The sequence below is a fragment of the Mustela nigripes genome, chromosome 6 (genome assembly GCF_022355385.1).
Source record: "Mustela nigripes isolate SB6536 chromosome 6, MUSNIG.SB6536, whole genome shotgun sequence".
NCBI classification, from domain to species: domain Eukaryota; kingdom Metazoa; phylum Chordata; class Mammalia; order Carnivora; family Mustelidae; genus Mustela; species Mustela nigripes.
In genome coordinates, this window is record NC_081562.1 from 5,830,798 (window position 1) to 5,851,168 (window position 20,371).

The following is a 20,371-nucleotide window of genomic DNA, read 5'->3' on the forward strand; positions in this document are numbered from 1 at the left end:
TTTTGAATTCAGACCTTCCTTCAGAGATCATTTTCCATCTTCGGTGTGTTGTCCAAGGAAGGCTTGAGCTGGCCCCAGAACTGCAGGTGATGTCTTAACCACTGAGATGTTGTGTTAGAAGCCCAGGTGTTTCTTCTCATGGTGGCATTTTATAAAATGTGTAAGAAAAGAAATTAACATATTTTTCATATCACATTGGTGCTTTGAAGTTTTTCTCAATTGGGCTTTCTGCTTTAATTAGTTTGGCTTTTTTTTTTTTTTTTTTTTTCTTTAGCTTTGGGTGACTGCCAGGGAAGCAAAGAAGCTTATATAAAGGGTTTTAATTTTTTTTTTTTTTTTAACTTTGCCAAAGATAGAACTAGTACTTAGTTCAGCTTGTTCTGGCACCTTCTTCTTTGATCGAGAATGTGAGAAATTTGGCTTGGTTTATTCGTGTGTGTGTGTGTGTGTGTGTGTGTGTATATATATATATGTATGTATGTGTGTATATATATATATATATGTATGTATATATATGTATATATATATATGTATATATATATGTATATATATGTATGTATGTAGTATATATATATATACACAGAGAGAGAGAGAGAGAGAGAGAGAGAGACTAATGGCAAGATGGCTCTATTTATGTCTTGTTTCATGAAAAATATGAAAGGCTAACACGTAGGATTTGAACCTAGCCGCTACCCTCTTCCCCCATCCAAAAAAAAAAAGAAAGAAAAAAAGATTGACGGTAAGAATGTTTTATATAACCTATATAACCTATTTAAATTCTAGAATTTAAGATTTACTTATCATTTGAGGAGAAGAACAGCTAATACCTGTAATTATCACATTAGATTTTACTTGTTCACTGACTGTCAAACAGCCATTGGAGCCTGTCACTGAAAGCAGCCATTCCTGAGTCGCTGGCTGACATCATCACACTTTTTACTGCGGGGGCGTTGGAGAGCTGAGTTAACCCCGTCAGAAAGTGGACTGTTCAGGTTCATCAGAATCAGTTGTATGTGTTAGAGCATCAGTCGTTCAAGAACTGAGACCCAGTGCAATGCACGCGCGCTGGCAAGACCCAGGCTTGGCAGCACCTTGCAGGCCAGTCCTTGGTGATGGCTGTGGCCGCGCTGCCGCAGAGGGCGTTGTTCAGGCTCCGCAGCAGGCTTCTCTCCTGTCTTCTTTCCCTCATTCCCCCCCCTCCCACCTCTCCCCCCCTTTTCTCTTTATTGAGGTATTAATTTAACAACAGAGCGGACCCATTTAGGGGCTTTGATGAATGGATACGCCTGTATAGCCACTGTCCCAAGTGAGACAGAGAATATTTCCATCAGTTCAGAACTTTCCTTATTCCCTGCGCCATCAGCCCCCACCCAGCCCCTGGCCCCAGGCAGACATTGGTCCGTCACTATGGATTTGTTTGGCCCGGTTTGGAATTTCATGTTAACTAGAACAAAGTGCACACCCTTTTGCATCTGGTCTCTTTTGCTCACCAAGAACTTTCTGTGATGAACCTGTGTGCATCTGTCAGAAGCTCATACCTCTTCAGTGTTGAGGAGTTTTTAGTATGTGGTGATGCTGCATGGAGCAGTTTCATGATCTGTATGCAGAAGTTACTAGAGAATTCAGGGCTCTGCAGAAGTATGTGCGTGGTCTGTTTGTAGATCCCTTTCCTCCAACTCTCCTTAGCACTTGAGGAAGGCTGGGGGAAAGCGCAGAGGAGGCACTTTTTTTCCAGGCCATTGCTAGTCTTGATAATCAATCCTTGAAGAGTTTGGCTTCTCAGAACAACTCTGTTCTGGTTACCCCCATCTATGATAGCAGATATCATCCTGGTTTGTCTTTCTGGAGACAGGGAGATGGCATCTTAATGGTGTAAGGTGTTGTGACCAGAGGGGGTCTTCTAGAGCTCTTGCGTGACTCCACCATCCTGGCGGCTGCTTGACCATGTGGCTCGGCATTTAGGGCTTCCTAAGTTAAGGGGCATGAGAACCGTGGAGGCCATCTAGCGTGGGGCGGCCAGATACCTCCACCTCTCACTGCAGTACCTGCCTCTAAGTTGTCTGGCTTTTCCCTGGCCCTGTCTGGGCTCAGCTGTTAGCTTTAGCCCAGGAGAGAGGACTGAAGCACAACTACAGTTTGCACTGTTTTATTAACAACTTCATGACCGTGTGCCCATAAGCTTTTTAAGAATCACCTTGTAAGAGTAACTGGTTGTTTCAGGTTGGGGAATTGGGGAGACAGAGATGACAGCTAAAGCGCATGGGGTTCCTTTTTGAGGTGATGACAGTGTCTTAAAATTGACTGGGGTGAAGGTTGCCCAGCTCTGTAAATACACTAAGAACCACTGAATTCTATACTTAAATGACTGAATTCTATAGTATGTGAATTACATCTCAATAAAGCTGTTTTAGAAAAAGTGTGGCATTAAAGCAAGGATAGACCAATAGAGGAATGGGGAAAAATCATGTGGGGAAAATTTTGTTCTTTCCCCCATATGACATGACCTGTTGCCCGCTATCCTCATGTTCCTCACGGGCCTAGTTCCGGGGCAGGCATGAGTGTGGTGGGGAGAGGATGTGCGTTGAAAGTATCAGGGAGACCCGAGTTCAGATCCCATTCTGCCATTATTTGCTGGGTGATATTGCTTAATTTCTCTGTGGTGGTTTTCTTCCGTACAACGAGGATAGTCGTACCTATCTTACGGAGTCTTTTAAAAGAGCTCAGTAAAGGCAGCCATTTTCATCCTATAAGAGAACAGAAGTATCCGAGAGAAGATGCAGCCAGTCCAGTGTCGCCCTCACGTCTGTGCCTGACTCCGGGCTAATGACTGCCACGCATGGGCTCAGCCATCAGCTGAGGACGGAGGACATGAAGTCACTGGTAGTCTTTGGCTAACTTGCTGGATTTTGTTGCAGAAATTTTTTCTGCCTTACTCTGAGTAGGTTGATGGTAAGCTGTTGGAGAACCGAATCCTGTCCCTTCCTCCATGAAGCCTTCCCTGACCGTGTTTCCCCCACTAGCTCACTGCTGCCTTCATAGTGTTCCCACAGCCCTCCATGCGTGTTGGTTCGTTATCAGCTCGTGCCATTTCTCTTTATTTATACATCTGCCCTGCCCGTACACTGAGCAGTCCAGGGCAGGGATGTTGGCTTTTTCAACCATGGGGCCCCAAGGCCTTAAGCCCTGTGCCTGGCACTAATGTTTGTGCCCAAAGGTTTCAAGTCTGGTGACAGAAACCCAATTGGAACTGGAAATACCAGTTTAGGCACCACGTGGGAGAGGCGGGAGAGGTTAGCAGGTGGGTTTCCCTGGAGCAGTGTGTCTGTCCCGGTACCACCTTAGGGGGTAGGACAGCTGCCCAAGCCAGTCTTGTTCTCCCCCAGAGGGTTAGGACAGCTGCTCTCCAGCTAGGAACCTGCTAGTCAAGGTTGTGGGGCCCGGGAGAGAATGCCCCAGCCCTACTGGAAAGCCAGGCTCATGACTTCATCATCCCACCACTATCTGCATTCTTAATTCAGTTCAAATCAGATTTTTATTACGTGGCAGCTCTGCCCAGGACCCACTTCTGATTTATTGAGGGAAGCCAACATGGAGAGGTAGTGTAATGGTTAACAGCTGGGTTCTGGAAGCGGACTGCCTGCGTTCGGCTCCCCGGCGTGACAGCTTTGGGACACAGGGCAGGTAATACAGTCTCTGTACCTCAGTTATCTGAGCTGGAAAGTGGAGGAGGTGACAGTCCCCTGATGGGATTCTTTTCATGATTAACCCTAATGTGAGCACTATGTGAGTGTTTACCAAGCAGCTGGTGTTTGTTGGATTACAATAAACAAACAAACAAACAAGCAAACAAACAGCTCACTCCACCTTGATGTGGTTGACCTGTCTCATAACCGAGAGGCCTAAGTGGGGCTCTGGGGCAAAGGAGAGTTTTTGGTCATGCTAGCTGAGGAAAAGGGAAAGGAGGTAAGTCAACTTGGTTTGCCAGAACCCAGGTGTTTGATCTTTCTTAGTGGAAGAAAATACTCCCAGAAAAGGACTTTTGTGACCATATTCCTGTGCTGCTTAAATTTAGTTAAAATGCTTTGGAAGATAATTGCCAGGCCATTAGTTTTAGAAAGGCTGTCTGTGCGTTGTGGTCAGGCACACTGAAGTAGCTTCTAGAAACATTATTCAGCCTTTTCCAGCTTTAGTGTCCCTGGATAAGATGACCTTTAGGGCCCTTAAACCCTCAGTAAGCCCCAGGAGGAAGTAGCCAGCCTCCCTGCAGACCAGGGAGTGGGGCTGGCCCCGTGCTTCAGCCTTGCCTCTCTGTTGAGCGCTGCAAGTCATCTAGCGAAGCTGCTCCAGAGGTAAAGCAAAGTTTGCATGGTGTGGGTCCAATGGCTGTGTTTTTGGTTTTTTTTTTTAGGTGGGGGAGATGGTAGTATAATTTCCAAGTAGTATGAATTATTATCATATGTCAAATAATCGAGCCTCGTGTTGATATGATCCTTGCTTTATTGTTGTTTTTCCATCAAGGAATTTCTAAATGCAGATTTTGGAAAGATATTTTCAACCTATTTTGTTTTGTGTTACAAGGTCAGACTAGGGGCCCATGTTGCAAAGGGGGACTGGTTTGGCTCTGTTCGAGCTACCACCATTTAAATGTAGCATCCAGCTTGCCACAGGGATTGGGGGAGGGTACATGTGTATCTTCTGGGAGGGTACTTTGGGAGAAATTGAGCCCTTGAAATGTTTTTTGCATTTCTTGTGTTTTTACAGATTAGTTTCAGTACCTGCTCTTTCTTGTAGTGTTTGTATTTTTTGATATTGTTGCATACGTTTTGTAAAATACTTTTTATTGAGACAGAATAAATGTACATACATACAGGTGCACATACTGTAAGTGGGTACAGCAATGAATTTTCACAAATGAAGCATATGAACAGCTCAGGAAACAGAGCCCTGCTAAGAAGTGCTCCGGAGGTCCCTTTCATGCCCGGTCCCTTTGCCATTCTGCCCTGACTTCAAGCCCCACAGTGTCATGGTGCCTTTTCTTCACCTTATCTAGAGGGAATTACATTGTATGTGTCCTCATGGGCGCATACATTTTTTTTTAAAGATTTTATTTATTTATTTGCCAGACAGAGATCACAAGTAGGCAGAGAGGCAGGCGGAGAGACAGGAGGAAGCAGACTCCCTGCTGAGCAGAGAGCCGAGCTCAGTCCCAGGGCCTGGGGATCATGACCTGAGCTGAAGGCAGAGGCCTTCTTAACCCACTGAGCCACCCAGGCGCCCCCTGGGCGCATGCATTTTAAAATGGGTTAGGACATCTTTCCCTAAAGTTTTATTTATTCCTTGTTTCTTCGTCATTTTTTTTAATAAAGATTTTTATTTATTAATTTGACAGAGAGAAATTACAAGTACACTGAGAGGCAGGCAGAGAGAGAGAGAGAGAAGGAAGCAGGCTCCCTGCCGAGCAGAGAGCCGGATGCGGGACTCCATCCCAGGACCCTGAGATCATGACCTGAGCCGAAGGCAGCGGCTTAACCCACTGAGCCACCCAGGCGCCCTCTTTGTCATTTTTAATTCTTTGTAAAACTCTAGGAAGAAAGGTGTTTTGGGGTTTGGTTTTTACTTTTACTATGGTTTTTGGTTTTTACTTCTGGGGAATCACGTGTGCACATATGAGTGTCTTCGGAGCTGTCTGTGCTGCGGAGAGAGAGCCTGGGTTCTCCAGCACTGAGCCCGCTCCCTCTTCCTCTGCGACCCCCACTGTTGAGCTGCTTTGCCTTGCTGTTGGAGTCCCAAAGAGAAGTTGAGTTTTCTGTGTAGGGACAATGTAAGATCATCCCGTGCAGGGAAGTCTCTGTCACATTAACCCCTGTGATGCCTGGCATCTTAGCTCCGGAGCAGGTCTTTTTTACCTCCTGAGTGGAAGGATCAAATACAAGGAGAGATTCTAAGACTGTCGTAGGCAGTATAAGTTAGTTTACATACAAGTTGATTTTGGAGGGGTATTATGACTTTTGTGCTCCGATCTCCTCTCTCCGACTTTCTCTCATATACTGAGATTCTGTTAGGCCATTTTCCGAAAAGAAAGCTCTTCTGTGATGGCCCTAGCTGGCCGGGAGCGGAGGTCTGAGAACCTGGTGCCTGGAGGGTGCCTGCAGCAGCGTAGGGGACTGGCCTTATCTCCCCGCAAGGAGTCGGCAGCCAACAGGAAATGATGAAATGTGCTGGGAGAATTCGGCTGGGAGCTGGAGGTCAGACATACCAGCAGGGTCGGAAGGAGGCAGGTACGGAAGCTGATCTGCAAAGTGAGGCAGTTAAAGCCGGCATTTGACAGAAAAACGTGAGTTGCTATTTAAAGCCTGTATTTCCTTGAAGGGAGACCTTTTTCAAAGCAGTTTTCATTGATTTTTTTTTTCCTGCGTGCTTGATTTAACAGAAATTTCGCCTTTTAAACACACTTAGTTTTAGAGCTTCTTGATGGAAATGTTCAACATTAACCGAACAGAGTGGAGGGTTTTTCCAAAATGCCTTGAGAAAATGTCAGAGTAAATGTTTGATTTCCTTGGTGAATCGACTTTGGCCTAAACAAATGAAAGATCTTGCTCTATAATTTTTACTCTGGTTTTAGAACTTATGTGCATGCTTCATTCCTAAATAGAGGAAATGAATCAGAAGCTCTGGCCCAGCGACGTACTTGTTTCTTACTGGGGAGCTAAGTGAGTTACTTGAGTTAACTATTAGTAGAGGGTTGCTTTCTTTTCCTGCTGTCAGGCATTATGTCTTTTACGTGCTGCCATTTCCTTTCTTAACAGCCAAATCTAACCTGCAGACATGTAAATGGGACTCGGGAGAAACAGGGGACAAATGAGCTTCTCTGGTTGCCACTGAGTGCTGTTTCATGGCCGTCCGCTCCAGACTCCCAGAATTAGCAGGCGGCTTGCTCCGCGGCCCCCTCTGCCTTCCTCCTCCGTCAGTTCTTTCTCCTTCCTCTCCGCAGCTGGCCCCGGTGCCCTCTGCTCCATCTGACTGCTGTCACTAGGCACTGCGCTTTTATTTTTAGTAGATACCAAAATGTAAAAGTTTTATTGTTCCAACAACCGAGCAGCCTCACATGGGTATTTAATTGTTTCTTATCTGCTAGTCGGATTCTGGCATTGAACATTTTTTCTCCCCTTCCCTCCTTTCTGTTGATGCAGTGCTGTGCTTCTAATTAGAGGATTGCTGCTTTTTTTTTTTTTTTTTTTTTTTTTTTTTTAAATCCCAGTACTTGAGCGATCCATCGTGAAGTGAATATACTTTTTGGATTACCTATTGCCGTGAACATTAGAAAGGCAGAGTCAGGGTCTTCCTTCTGTTCTCCAGAAATGGCATGCTGGTACAGTCTGGGCCACATAGAGAAGCGTATTTTCTTGCTAGGTCATTACTTTATATGATTTGTGGATTTCTGACACTTTTAGCGTCATATTTTCCTATTTTTTTTAGAAATTCCCCAAACATGTGATCTTTCTCTCAGACCTTAATGAGGTCCGTAGGTTTTGCCCTCGCTGTTGTAATTTCGAGGAGCTCCTCAAGTTTTCTTCACACTGTTATCTTACTGAATTCTAGATAAACTTTAAATGCTGCGTTTGTGAAAACAACTGAGAGATATTGTAACTTAAGACTGAAACATGTCTTGCAGGTCTGAGATTTATGCCAGTAGTAAAAATAAGGCCCCCCCCTTTCTTTTTATACATCGTTAGTCCTCTGTTTTGCCCAGCCATGTAATTCTGCTGTTCATTTGGCGGCATAGTTGGAAAGATGGGAACACAAGAGTTGTAATGGCTCTTGCTGGTGGTATAGTCAGGCCCTTCTTCTTTGTTTTTTTTTTTTTTATTTTTGTTTTTTTGTTTTTTTAAACAAAGTAATTAAGACCTAGAGGTGACATACTGTCTTGGCTTGTCCAAGGTCACGTGGCTTGTTGATAGCTGAGTGAATTTAGACTGGCTTCTGGGTCACCAGCCTTTCTTCTCTCAGCTTTCTTCACATATTATCTCACAATTAACAGGCCCAGAAGTCCCTGAGAGTTTATGCTGTTGGTGTCATGTGGGCCTTCCTCATTTCCATCTCTGTTCAGGGCTCCTCTCCAGGGCAGCTTCTGGTGGTGCCCTTAGAACCTTCTCTAAGGCCTTGAGACGACTTCTCCCAGTATGCCAGCTAGATCCTAGAGCCTAGATTGAGGTAAAGAGGTGAGAGAGAGAGAGAGAGAGAGAGAGAGAGTGTGTGTGTGTGTGTGTGTGTGTGTGTATGTGAATATGAGGGGAAGTAATAGTGGAAAACATGGGCCATTAATTTGAGTGGACGGATGAGTTGCAGCGGTCCCCTTTCCGTGGCGGTTGCCGCAGAAGGCACTCTGCTCCTGTCTCACCAGCTTGGTCTAAATATATTTGCATCTTTCAGTTCGACCTTGATGCCAGGAGACAGACTCGGTGCCTACTTCACATCTCCAGTGCTGGGAATCTGGCCTAAAGATTTTTCTCATTATGTGGACCAATGAAGCATATTGTTCTATTTTTTGTTAACTGAAAGAATCTGACAGGAAGTATTCTGAATTTGAAATGTGTGCCACTGGCCATCACAGTAGTAAGGGATTGCGATTTTCTTTCCTTCTTTTTCTTCTTAGCATGAAGCCCGTGCTGAGTTTCATACTCAGTCTTGTTTCTCATCAGAACTGCTCTGCAGTGGAGTCCTTTAGGGAGATCAGGGGAGAATGATTTTGCTTACTTGACAAGATGTTGTTGACGTAGCTAGCAGGCTAAAATGTCGAACTTCCCGAGTTGGAATTTGGTCTTTGTTTTCAGTATCGGTAGGGCTAGTGGAGCAGGATAAATGGAGTCCAGAGCAGCTTGGGGACGGCAAAGTGACCTCTTTATGGTTCTTTTCCACCATGAACGGACGCACAAGGAAAAAAATAGCACAGGGCACAGTGCTGAATACCTGTTGACCCGGAAAGCAGAAATGTTTTGTTAATTCACCGCCCGTTGAGTGTGTTCAGCGCAGGCGCCCTGTGGTCTGGCCCGTACCGTGTGGGAAGAGTATTACACAGCAAGACCCTGAGGCCATGCAGACAAGCATCAGGGCCGCTGTGCAAAGAAGTCTTTGCATATTTAATGTTGAACTCCAAGACCTTACGGTTATTCTTAGGCGCATATCCCGTCGCATCCCGTCGACTGCTTAAGATTGAGGAGTGTGAGTTTGGGAAGGTAGACATCGTCATGACGATGAAAACTCACAACAGGGCGCATGTGGGCTGTGATCGCCCCGCGCTGACTCTGCTCTCACTGACGGCCGTGCAGCCTCCTGGCGAGCTCTGTGCTGATTTCCAGCCGTGCACAGGCCACCACCTGGAGGCACAGTGCACCTGGACGATGGGTGGCCGGGTTGGGTGGCTTGCTCGTCTGTGTCCGCGCGCGTCCGTACGGTGAGTTTGCCCACCTGGCAGAGTCTCTTGTCTGCCGAGTGTACCTCAGGTCTTGGGCTTGGCCCCGGGGTCAGGATGAGGTTGAGTCCTTGCTGTGGGAGAGCTCTCAGGGCAGTGGGGTAGAGACTTCTAAACGCCAGCGCGACGAGTCTCCTTCTGGAGTTGTAGGACCTTCTCCTGCTGTGAAGAATGGGGGAGGTTGGGGAAAGACGTCACAGTCCGGTGGTGGGTTTCAGAGAGAGGCCGGTCAGGCAGAAGAGGCAGCGGAAACCGTGTGTGCAGACGCAGGGAGATGGGAGAGACTGTGCCCAACTCGGGGGCGCCCCGTGGCTGGATTGCAGCACCCAAGCTGCCTCTCATTTATCGGGCCCAAGCCATTCCTCTCCACCCTAACCCAGTTCTTCCTTCCGAGCTGTTTCTCTTTGTGACATTACCCCGTAGCCTGACTCCCAAATGAGGAATTAAAAAAATATATATTTTATTTATTTATTTGACAGAGAGATCACAAGTAGGCAGAGAGGCAGTCAGGGAGAGAGAGAGGAGGAAGCAGGCTCTCCGCGGAGCAGAGAGCCCGATGTGGGGCTCGATCCCAGGACCCTGAGATCATAACCCCAGCTGAAGGCAGAGGCTTAACAACTACTGAGCCACCCAGGTGCCCCCCAAATGAGGAATTTTGAATCCCTGGCCTCCTATGCCCTGCATTCCTACCTAGCATAATCCTTCATGGTGTCCTCTGTTTGTCAAGAACGTCACTGCTCTGTCCCGTCGCCTAAGCCCTTCTGCTTCCTCTCTAACCTCTACAGCTGTGCCGCCCAGTATAGCCGCACTAAGCACATGTGGCTATTTATATAAACTTGAATGAAAAGTCAAGGAGATTTAAAAGACAGTTCCTCAGGGGTGCTAGCTGTAGTGCAAGTGTTCTGTAGCTGGTGGCTGGTCTGTAGGATGGCTCAGTTCCAGACGCTCCATGGTCTGTTTGCCATCCTCTGTCGGAGGAACTTTCCTTCTTGGACCGCGACCAGGTCCCTCCTCCTCCTGGAGGAGTCCACATCCCCAGTATGGCCCTCCAGGGGCTTAGCCTGCTGGCCCCTGCTCTGCCTCGTGGTATTCAGCTCTTCCCTCTCTCCTGGCCCCCCACCGGCACGTTCTTGATTCTTTCATACGTTTTTACCCTAGTGCCTGCTGCATTTCCCCTCCGGAGTCTCCTTCCCTGCCTGAGCTTCCCTGCGCGGACCTGGTGCCGCCGGCTCTCTCCCAGGCTCTCTGCGCGGACCTGGTGCCGCCGGCTCTCTGGCTCTCTGCCGGGCTCTCTTCAGCTTGGTCTCACTTTCGCAGGTGCTCCAGGCACCCGTGATCACCCGGGGGTACTCGCCTCTGGGCTGCTTACCCTGTGGTGTCGTGGTTTGTCTCGCTCTATGGCGGGCACAGTGGTTAGGCTGCGGGCACATATAGACTTAATTTCAAAACCAACCCTTTACTTGCCAGGTGGCTTTGGGCAAGATATTTAACTTCCTTGAGCTTCAGTGTCTTCTTCTGTGAAGTCAGTCTGCCGTTTTCCTCATGGGAGATGAAACCAAACGCACGGTAGCTGCCAGCCGTCGCCCCGGATGTCATTCCAGGAGCCTTCAGCCCTGCGGAGGCCACATCATCTACCAACAGTGACGGGGTTTTCTCTTCTTTTCTGATTGTTGTACCTTTACTGACTTTTCTTACTGAGTTGGCTACTATCTCCAGTACAACTTGAATAGAAAAGGCAATAAGCAGCAGCCTTTTCTTGTTCCTGTGCTTTCTGTTTGCTGCAGTTCTGGGAAGTGTTTTGTTTTGTTTCGTTGGTTTTCTTTTGTTTCAGCTGAGTTCCATCATGCCCCCCACCTCCATTGCATTTGTTCTCTCTCTCTCTTTTAGTCTAGAAATTAAATCCTCTGTCTAGCCCGTTAGTGGTTATCCCCTGCAGGGTTTAACACATAACAAATCCAAAGTAATGTCTTTTCTCTCAGAAGGATTTAAAACATTTTATTTTATTTATTTATTTTTAAGATTTTATTTATTTAACAGACAGAGATCACAAGTAGGCAGAGAGTCAGGCAAAGAGAGAGAGAGGAGGAAGCAGGCTCTCTGCGGAGCAGAGAGCCCGATGTGGGGCTCGATCCCAGGACCCTGGGATTATGACCTGAGCCGAAGGCAGAGGCTTTAACCCACTGAGCCACCCAGGCGCCCTGGATTTAAAACATTTTAACTCCACACTCCTCCCAACTTATTCAGCATTTCCTTTCTGAATTTTAGAATCCTACAAATTAGATACTATGTTTCATATAGTCAGTGCTGTTTATATATGTTAGTGTAGTTATGTGTATATTTGCTTACCCTTTCTTCTTGTGCTTCAAGCTTTCCCTCTGAGATCATTTCTTTTTTTTTTTAAAGACATATTACCTTTTTTTTTTTTTTAAGATTTTATTTGTTTATTTGGCAGACAGATCACAAGTAGACAGAGAGGCAGGCAGAGAGAGAGGGAGGGAAACAGGCTCCCCGCTGAGCAGAGAGCCCGATGCGGGGCTCGATCCCAGGACCCTGGGATCATGACCCGAGCTGAAGGCAGTGGCTTAACCCACTGAGCCACCCAGGTGCCCCTCTGAGATCATTTCTTTTTTTCTTTTTTTTTTTTTTTTTTTGATTTTTTTTTTTTTTTTTTTTTTTTTTTTTTTTTTTTTTTTTTTTTTTTTCTTTTTTTTTTTTTTGCCTGAAGTAGATCCTTTAGAATTTTCTTTTCTGTGATGTCTTTTTTGGGAGGCTGGTGGTGGTGGTATCTATTTTACGGGTTTGCAGATATCTAGTTCTTATTAAAAACTAGTTTTGCTGGGTATAGAATTCTGAGTTGGCAAATACTGTTGCTCAGCATGTAGAATATATCACTACAGTGTGTTCTGGCTTTCACTTTTGTTCTTAGTCCAGTTGTCATTCTTTGTGGTCTTTTCTCTCTGGTTGCCTCTACGATCTTTTCTGTGCCTTTGAGTTTCTACAGTTTTATTTTATCTTGGTGTGGCTCACTGTCTCTAAAATCTTTTCTTGAGTTCATTGGGCTTCCTTAGTCTGTGGTTTAGTGTCTTTAGGCATGCTGAGAAATGGTCTTTAAAGATTGCTTCTTACCCGTCCTTAATGTTACCTCCTTCTGGAAGTTTCTTAGATGTAAGTTAGGCTTCCCTGTTTTTCCCAAGTCTTTAGTCAAACTTTTATATTTTCTTTCTTTGTCTCTCTCTGTTACATCAGAGATAAAGAAGACTTATCTACTTATATTTCTTTAAATTTGCCTTTTTGATGTCTTTAGATTCCCTTATGATCATTTGGAGTATAATAAAATGATACAATTATATTTATTCAGCTTTTAACATTTTTCAGTGGTAGACTCATAAGATACCTGGTTTGTCTTGCTGCTGAGAACAGAAGTGTGTTCTGTCATAGTGCATGTTTGTGTCAGAGCCTAGCATGTTCCTTGACTCATTTGTTCCACACATGTTTATTTTGCTCCTATTGTGCATCAGTGCTGAGGATAGGGGGTGAACTTGACACAGTTCTTGTTCTTCAGGGGCTTGTGTTCTTGTGGGTGGTGAGAGACAGTATATAAATACGTAATTTGGCACGGGAGACTGAGTGTTACTTAAAAAAAAAAAAAGTAGAGTTTAGGAGCTGATGTGTCGGAGGAATGGGGACGGGTTGGGCTTTTTAAAGAAGGTGATATGTGAGCAGCTGTTTGATGATGTGAAGCAGCAAAGCCAGCAGACCCTGGGTGGGGGGGTGTTCCTGGCAGAGGGGAAGCAGGCGTGAAGATAGGTCTGAGCTTGGTGTGTTTGGAGGCCCACGGGAAGGTCACCGCAGCTGGAGGAGCCAGGGATAGGGGTTGGAACGAGCTGATCCTAGAGCTGGAACCTGGAGGCAGATCACATGGGACCTTGTGGGTTAGGGTGGGGAGTGTAGATTAGTGAGAAGCGTTTTCCAGCATGCTGAAAGACACAACTGTTGGCAAGTTTTAAGTTTGGTGGCTTGGCCCCAGGTAGCCGAAGCAGAGATGGTGTGAGGTGGCCACACTCTAGCTCTGTTTCAAGGTGGAGCTGATGGATGTAGGGTGTGAGGGAAGGAGAGGCGTCAGGGGTGGCATGGGGACATGTGCCCTAAGTGGCCACGTAGATGATGGAGCCCTTTACTGAAAGAGAAAGACTGGGTAGGAGACTGTTTCGGGGATGGAGGAGCCAGAGCTGAGTTTTGGGCAGTGCGTCAGAGAGGCCCATTGGGTGCCAAGGAGTTGGTGCTGAGCCAGTGCTTGGGGCTGTGCTGGACTCTGCAGTGCAGAAGGGGGTTGGTTCTGTGCTGGGGAAGTCAAGTCAGGAGGCATCAGTGGGGGACTGGTGTTGAAAGTCACAGGAAGGAGAATTCACCTAGAAACTGGCATGCAGAGAAGAGGGAAGGGCCCAGAAGCCTGGACCCTGTGGCCTTTCCAGCAGTGAAGGTGCTGCCGGGTGCTTCGCAGGACAGGGCTGGAAGGTGTGTGGGCACTTGAACTGAGTGAATGTAAGTGATACACAGGCCAATTAGCAGTCACTTGAAGATAAGGGTTGTGGATTCCTTTACCAGAAATCTTAGGTTTCATGCTTATGGACATTATAAAGGTGCCTAGGGCCCTTACCTTATTTCCTTTTGAATTCTCAAAAGTTTGAATTTCAGAATTTTCGAAAGACCCAACCGGTATTCTTAGGGTGGAAAAATTAAGAAATACAGATATGCAAAAAGAAAACTCCCAAACTCATATAATCCACCATCCAGAGAGGGTGAGTAAATGTTAACATTTATTCAAGTATTTCCTCAGATGTCTCCTCCTCGGGAAGACCTTTGTTGACCACCATCCTGTCTATAGTAGACCCCAACACTCTGTCCCCCACTGGCTTTGTGTCCCAGCCCAGCCCTCAACACCGCCTGCTGCGACATTCTCTCCTGGTCTGTCTGCAAGTCCTCTGGTCCCTGGAGCATCAGAAGCCCTCGCTCGGTACGCTTTGCTGAATGAAGCAGTTTACATTTTGGATCATAGCCTTCTGGACTATTTCTCTGTGTAACCACCCACTTTTAAACCTTTATTATTATTATTATTTTTAAAGATTTTATTTATTTGTTTATTTGACAGAGAGAGAGGGAGAGAGAGGGAATACAAGCAGAGGGAGTGGGAGAGGGAAAAGCAGGCTTCCTGCTAAGCAGGGAGCCTGATGTGGGGTCAGTCCCAGGACCCTGGGACCATGACCCAAGCCTAAGATGGACGCCTTAAGACTGAGCCACCCCAGTGACCCTCTTAAACCTGTATTTTTAAGTAACCTACAGTAGTCAGTGATTTAGACCTCAGGGGCTACAGCAGAGCCGCCTGTGCCCTTGGGAGCATTGGGTGCTGTCCTCGGTCTATGTCCAGCCTCTCTGAGCAGCTCCTGAGCCTGGACCGTGGCCGGAACACCTCATCCTCACTGTCACCTGGCCGCAGGCCTCAGATCTCCCCCTTCCTCTTGTAAACTGCAGTCCTGCTTGCCCCTCCTCCATTATCCTCCATCCTCTCTCCTTCCTGTCCCCTAATCAGGTGTGATCTTGTCTTCTCTTTCTGGCTGTACTGTGAATTCCTGGGTTGTAGGGCTGAGTCTTCTTAGGGATGTATTTGCTCCCTTTCCCGAGCTCTTAGCTAGGTTTCTGGCATTCAGAAAGTGAATGTTTTAAAAAGAAAAAAAGAATTAAAAAGTGGGAAATAAAAAATAAATTTTAAAAAAGAAAGTCAATGTTTTTAGAAGATTAGAATAAATAAATATACATAAAATTATAAAATATTTTGACTTAATATAATTTTACTGAGTTTATCAGAATAAATTATATATTTTATTAAAAATGCTTAAACATTTGGAACACGGTCTATTTCTTGAGCTAGCCAAACTGAGAAATGTTTTATTAAGGACAGAGCGTTGAAAGTCCTTTTGGAAACTCCCTTTGTCTTTATCTGTGCCAGCTCCAAAGTGTGTAATCAGTTGTTCCTTATAATCCTGGGGCAGCAGCCCTTTCTGCCCATGGGTCCTGACCCCACGCATTAATGAAACCATCTTTTAGGATTTAAAAAAATAAATAAATAAATAAGGAGAGGCTCTTTCTGTGTCTGTGAGAGAGAGAGAGGGAGTGTGTGTGTGCATGGACACATGCTTGGGCATATAGGGTGTGTGTGTTTGTGTGTGTGTGGAGTATCTGTGCACGTGTGTGCGCGTGCACGCATGTATGTGTGCTTGGTAGTATAAATTGAAGTTAAGATAGCAACCAAGGCATTTTCTTTAGAGCTTTTCAGATAATGCTTATTATATATGGTAATTAGGAATTTTATCATAAATGGAAATTATTCTTTGTAATATTGTAACTGGAAATGTTTATCAGGTAGCATCAGGAAAAAAGATATGTAAGAGGCTTGGTTTCTGTTTTGTGTTCTTGGCGTTTTCTGTGTAAGTTCTGCTTACTCCAGTGACATCTGCCCCGTGGGCCCGAGAGACGGAAGGAGTTGGACTAGAGACAGCCAGGTAGAGTTGAACGCTTCCTGCGTGCCTAGTGAATGCAGGTGCTCACATCTAATGTGTCGTTTATTTTCTTTCTTTCTTTTTTTTTTTTTTAAGATTTTATTTATTTATTTGACAGAGAGAGATCACAAGTAGGCAGAGAGACAGGCAGAGAGAGAGGAGGAAGCAGGCTCCCCGCTGAGCAGAGAGCCCGATGCGGGACTCGATCCCAGGACTCTGGGATCACGACCTGAGCTGAAGTCAGAGGCTTTAACCCGCTGAGCTACCCAGGCGCCCCTGTGTTGTTTATTTTCATTTTATTTTATTTTATTTTTAAGTAGGCTGCCACCCAGCGTGGAGCCCAGCACAGGGCTTGAGCTCATGACCCCGAGGTCAAGACCTGAGCTGAGATCAAGAGTCGGACGCTTAACCAACTGAGCCACCCAGGCTTAAATGACCCCAGTATGTCATTTAAGTGTCTCATAATGTCCCAGGAAATAGGTTGGCCATGTTTGTCGCTATTTTACACATAAAAAGACTGAGGTTTAGGAGGTAAAATTTGCACCTGTCATAGCTAGTACAAACCTGCTCTTTCTCCCTGTTTAGTATATGTGCTGCCGAAGCGAGCACTCTTTCTCCCTGTTTAGAGGGAACTTTAGTTACTAATTCTGTTTGGTTGTAGCTCAGTAGTTCTAGATTGTTCCTTGATAAGTGGGTTCCCTATTCATTTTTCCAAATTACTGGGATGACCTTCATGTTATGTGAACTTCTTAAGAAATAAAATCACTGTCAAGTTAAAACTCCATTGTCTGTTGTCACACCAGGTCTACACTGGCCCTGTAGCTTTCTCCCGAGCTGAAGGCTTTGGCTTGTGCTTGTACATTTGAATGAAACGGAAGACTGTCTTGAGAAAGTGGCACCATAGTTGAGTGCGTAGTACTTAAAAATCAAATTCTTCTGTGGTTTGCATGACTTTTTTTTTTTCTTTTAAACTTCAAAGGCACTGGCCACAACAGCACTGCTTGAGAAGTATTTGAGTAGTTTGCTTCCTGACGGCTCTGAGGAGCGTGCTGTCTCACCGGTGGTTTCCCGCCCGTGCTCACATCCGTACGAGCTGCTTTCTGTTGCGAGGAGAGCAGTGGCGCGGAGCAGATGTCACCCTTCCTGCTGTGTAATGAGTGACACAGGCAGGCGACCTGGAGGGTGTGCCCTTCGGCACCCCACCACTCTTTGGCAGTTATCTCTCCCTCCTTGAAAGCCACAGCCGCTTTGGGGCTTGGCCTCAGAGCCTGGCTGCCCCTGGGCTGCAGTTTGTGGCCCTTCTCTTTGTCACTCAGTGTCCTCCACCTGGAATGCCCTTCCCTACCTCTCCGGGGCTGAGTCCCCACTAAACGTCAGCCCTGTGCACCCTGTCCACACCCTCCTGTGTGGTCCCACTGCGCTTTGTGCAGAATTCTGTCCTGGGGCTTGGCCCTGGGATGGGGACTAAGTGTCCGTCACGCCTGTGAGAAGGCAGATGACTCCGTGGTCGTGTCTGAAGGCTTTGCGGCTGACCCCTAGTCCCCCTCACACCAGCAGCTTGCTGTCATCGAAGGCCCCTGTGCTGGCTATGTGCCAGGTCTCAGACAAAGGCCATTTGAAACTCACAACCTCAAAGGCAGATTGGATTCCATGTCACAGAGAAACAGTATCAATCACAGACCTCTTCAGCATTTTGCCAGCAGTGACTGGGCCATTCTGGGGTCCTGCCAGTGAGTCTTGTGAAGAATCCTAGACGCGGACTTCCGAGGCCTTCTAGATGGATGCGTCCGGGTATGCCGCGTGCTTCCCTCCTGCTGTCCTCAGTGTGCGGGTGGGCTGCGGCCCCTCCAGAGGGCGGGCGTGTGCTCACTCTGACCCGGAGGGAGGGGGACCGAGTGCTGCCACTCTGCACAGGAAAAGAGGCAGCGGGGAACTGCCCACAGAGGCCCTTTGTGTGACAGGAAGTCCTTGCAGAAGGGGCTGCTCAAAGTGGAGGGGTTAAAAGAAGTTGAAGTGCTTGACCTGAGGCCACTCTGACTCATGCGTGTTGTTAATAATGCCTTTTGTTGGATCTTGGGAACCTGCTCCAGCAGAGTCCATGGCAGCCTCGCAACCACCCGCTCCCGGCGGCCGGCGGCCCTCTCCCTCTCTTTCCCTGTCGTGCCTGTCCTTGGTGAACGCCCCCATTTTCTTGCCTGGACAAAAGACAGCCTCCTGACCCATTCTGTATTTTTTTCCTTCTGCTTTTGCCAGAAGACACTTTCTGGCTGACCTGGGCCTACGTGACTTTTCTTTTTTAGGGTTTAAGTACCTCTCTTGAGTTTCAAAACTTGCAGCTGAAGGAAGAAGTTTCCCACTGGGCAAGTGCTTCTGATCGAGCGATGGAATTTTCAGGAGTGTTTGATGTAGGTCGTCAAGGACTGGCCCCGGGGAGAGTGGGGCTGCGCTCTCAGAGAATCTCGGGGGTAAAGAGCAGCAGTGAAGGAGCCTCAGCCAACAGCCCAGCTCCCTGGAGTGTGTCTGTGGCCCTCTGTCCTTTGTCAGGTGCTGCTGCCAGGCGGCAGGGACCCCCTGAAGTGAGGGGGGAGGTGGTGGCGGTGAGGAGCCGCTGTGTCCTCCTGAGCTCCCCAGACGACACCAGCGCAGTGTGAGAGGAGCCGCAGGCTTCCAGGAGGGTGTGTGTCTGCACATGCGTGTGCACCTGTGTGCAAGTATTTATGCGTGTGTCAGGGCACTCCCGCTAGTGTCAGGGCGTTCTAAGATTCTGTGGTAGTAACACCACTTCTGTTGTGGGCAGGCGGGTTTTACCTGTTGTGGCACAGCTGGGCTCTTTGCTGGGTTGACATGGGGGCAAATCGTGAGCTTGTTCTCTAGTTCCCTAAAGTGAGTCTCTCTGGAACGTGACTGCCTGGGCAGTTGGTCCAGAATGCTTACCTCTGTGAGGAGGAAGCCATGTCTGTTGAATGTGTTCAATCCTGCGTAATAGGTACTTTCTTGAGATTGTGGTGACCATAGGTCATAACTCTTTTCCACATTTGGAGGGGTAGAACTTTGAAACTGCAAATACCCTTATCTTATGGACCCTTATCTTAAAGACCCTATGGCCGAGCCCACACTGTGGAGAAGGGAGAAGTGAGTGTGAGGAGGGTAGGAGTGGGATAGAGCCACAAATGCCTATCCCCCTCCCCCGTACTGGGGTGCTCCCTGGGGCAGGTGACTTGGTGGCTCACCATTTCTTTGACCACACTTGAAATGAGCCTCCTGCAGACCTGATGTGTGAGGGGGCACGTGTGGAATGGCCCAGAGTGTGGTAGGCACACAGCATGTCACTCCCGTCCCCAGGTCAAGAGCCACGGAGGGACCTGTGACGTGTGCCAAGGTCTGGCGCAGGGTGTCCCCTGCCCTGACAAGTCTTCAGGCTTTAATCTTTCTCCATTCTTCACCCTTGGACTGCCATGGACTTGGTGCGCTTGTACTTCTGGAGGCCCCGCCCCGGACTGTAACAGGTATATGACTTAAAGTCCTCTGCTACGTACGCACACTCAGTGCAGATGTTTACTCTCACGCTGCAGGTTGTCAGCTGTGGCGGAATGAGCACGGTGTGACTGGAACATGGTGGGAATGGGGAGGCGCGAGGGGGCAGTCGTTGGAGCTGGAAGGCCCTGCTGGCGAGGCTAAGAAGTCTTGGGGAGATTCCAAGTTGAAGTGTAACCTAATCTTCCAAAAGACATGTCCGCCACCATGGCAACATCGTGGAGGATGAAAGGAAGCGGGACCGGACCTGTATGCTGTTGGTGGCCTAGGCAGGAGAGGGTGGTGGCCTTACTGAAGGGAGCCGTTGTTATGGGGCTGGGTGAGGCAGGAGGATTTGGGATGGACTCTGCTGTCAGGTCGCGGAAACTGCTTACGCGTGGTGGGGTCAGTAGGGTGTTGGGTGTGGGAAGAAACGGAGTTTCTGGTCTGTGCTGCTGGGTGAATGGTGGAGGCCATTTCCTGATGTGGGAAACCCAAGGGCTGGGGTGGGCTTAGGGAAGGTAGGAAGTAATTTGCAGGGACTGTGTGACAGCCTAGCGGAGGTGTCCAGAAGGCAGTCGGATGCGTGGGTCTGGACTTTTTGGCCAGAGATGCAGATCGGGGGACATGAGGTGAAAGGAGGATGTGCTGCTTGTCCCGGGACAGCGCGCTGCGGGAGCGTGGGCCCCGGGACAGCGCGCTGCGGGAGCGTGGGCCCCGGGACAGCGCGCTGCGGGAGCGTGGGCCCCGGGACAGCGCGCTGCGGGAGCGTGGGCCCCGGGACAGCGCGCTGCGGGAGCGTGGGCCCCGGGACAGCGCGCTGCGGGAGCGTGGG

General features: G+C 47.7%; 1 protein-coding gene across 7 annotated transcripts in view; it reads left to right on the forward strand.

Annotated features, from left to right (window-relative positions):
• Window positions 1–20,371, forward strand: part of PACSIN2 (protein kinase C and casein kinase substrate in neurons 2) — a 134,189-nt gene that overhangs the window by 42,332 nt on the left and 71,486 nt on the right. The window contains exon 2 of one of the 7 annotated variants that reach the window (XM_059401852.1): window positions 19,366–19,529. The exons of 5 other annotated variants lie outside the window; for them this stretch is intronic. The gene's annotated coding sequence lies outside the window, so the exon portion shown is untranslated. Of the gene's footprint in view, window positions 1–6,226; window positions 6,335–19,365; window positions 19,530–20,371 lie in introns of those variants that run through there. One more of the 7 variants, XM_059401848.1, reaches the window with a different exon arrangement.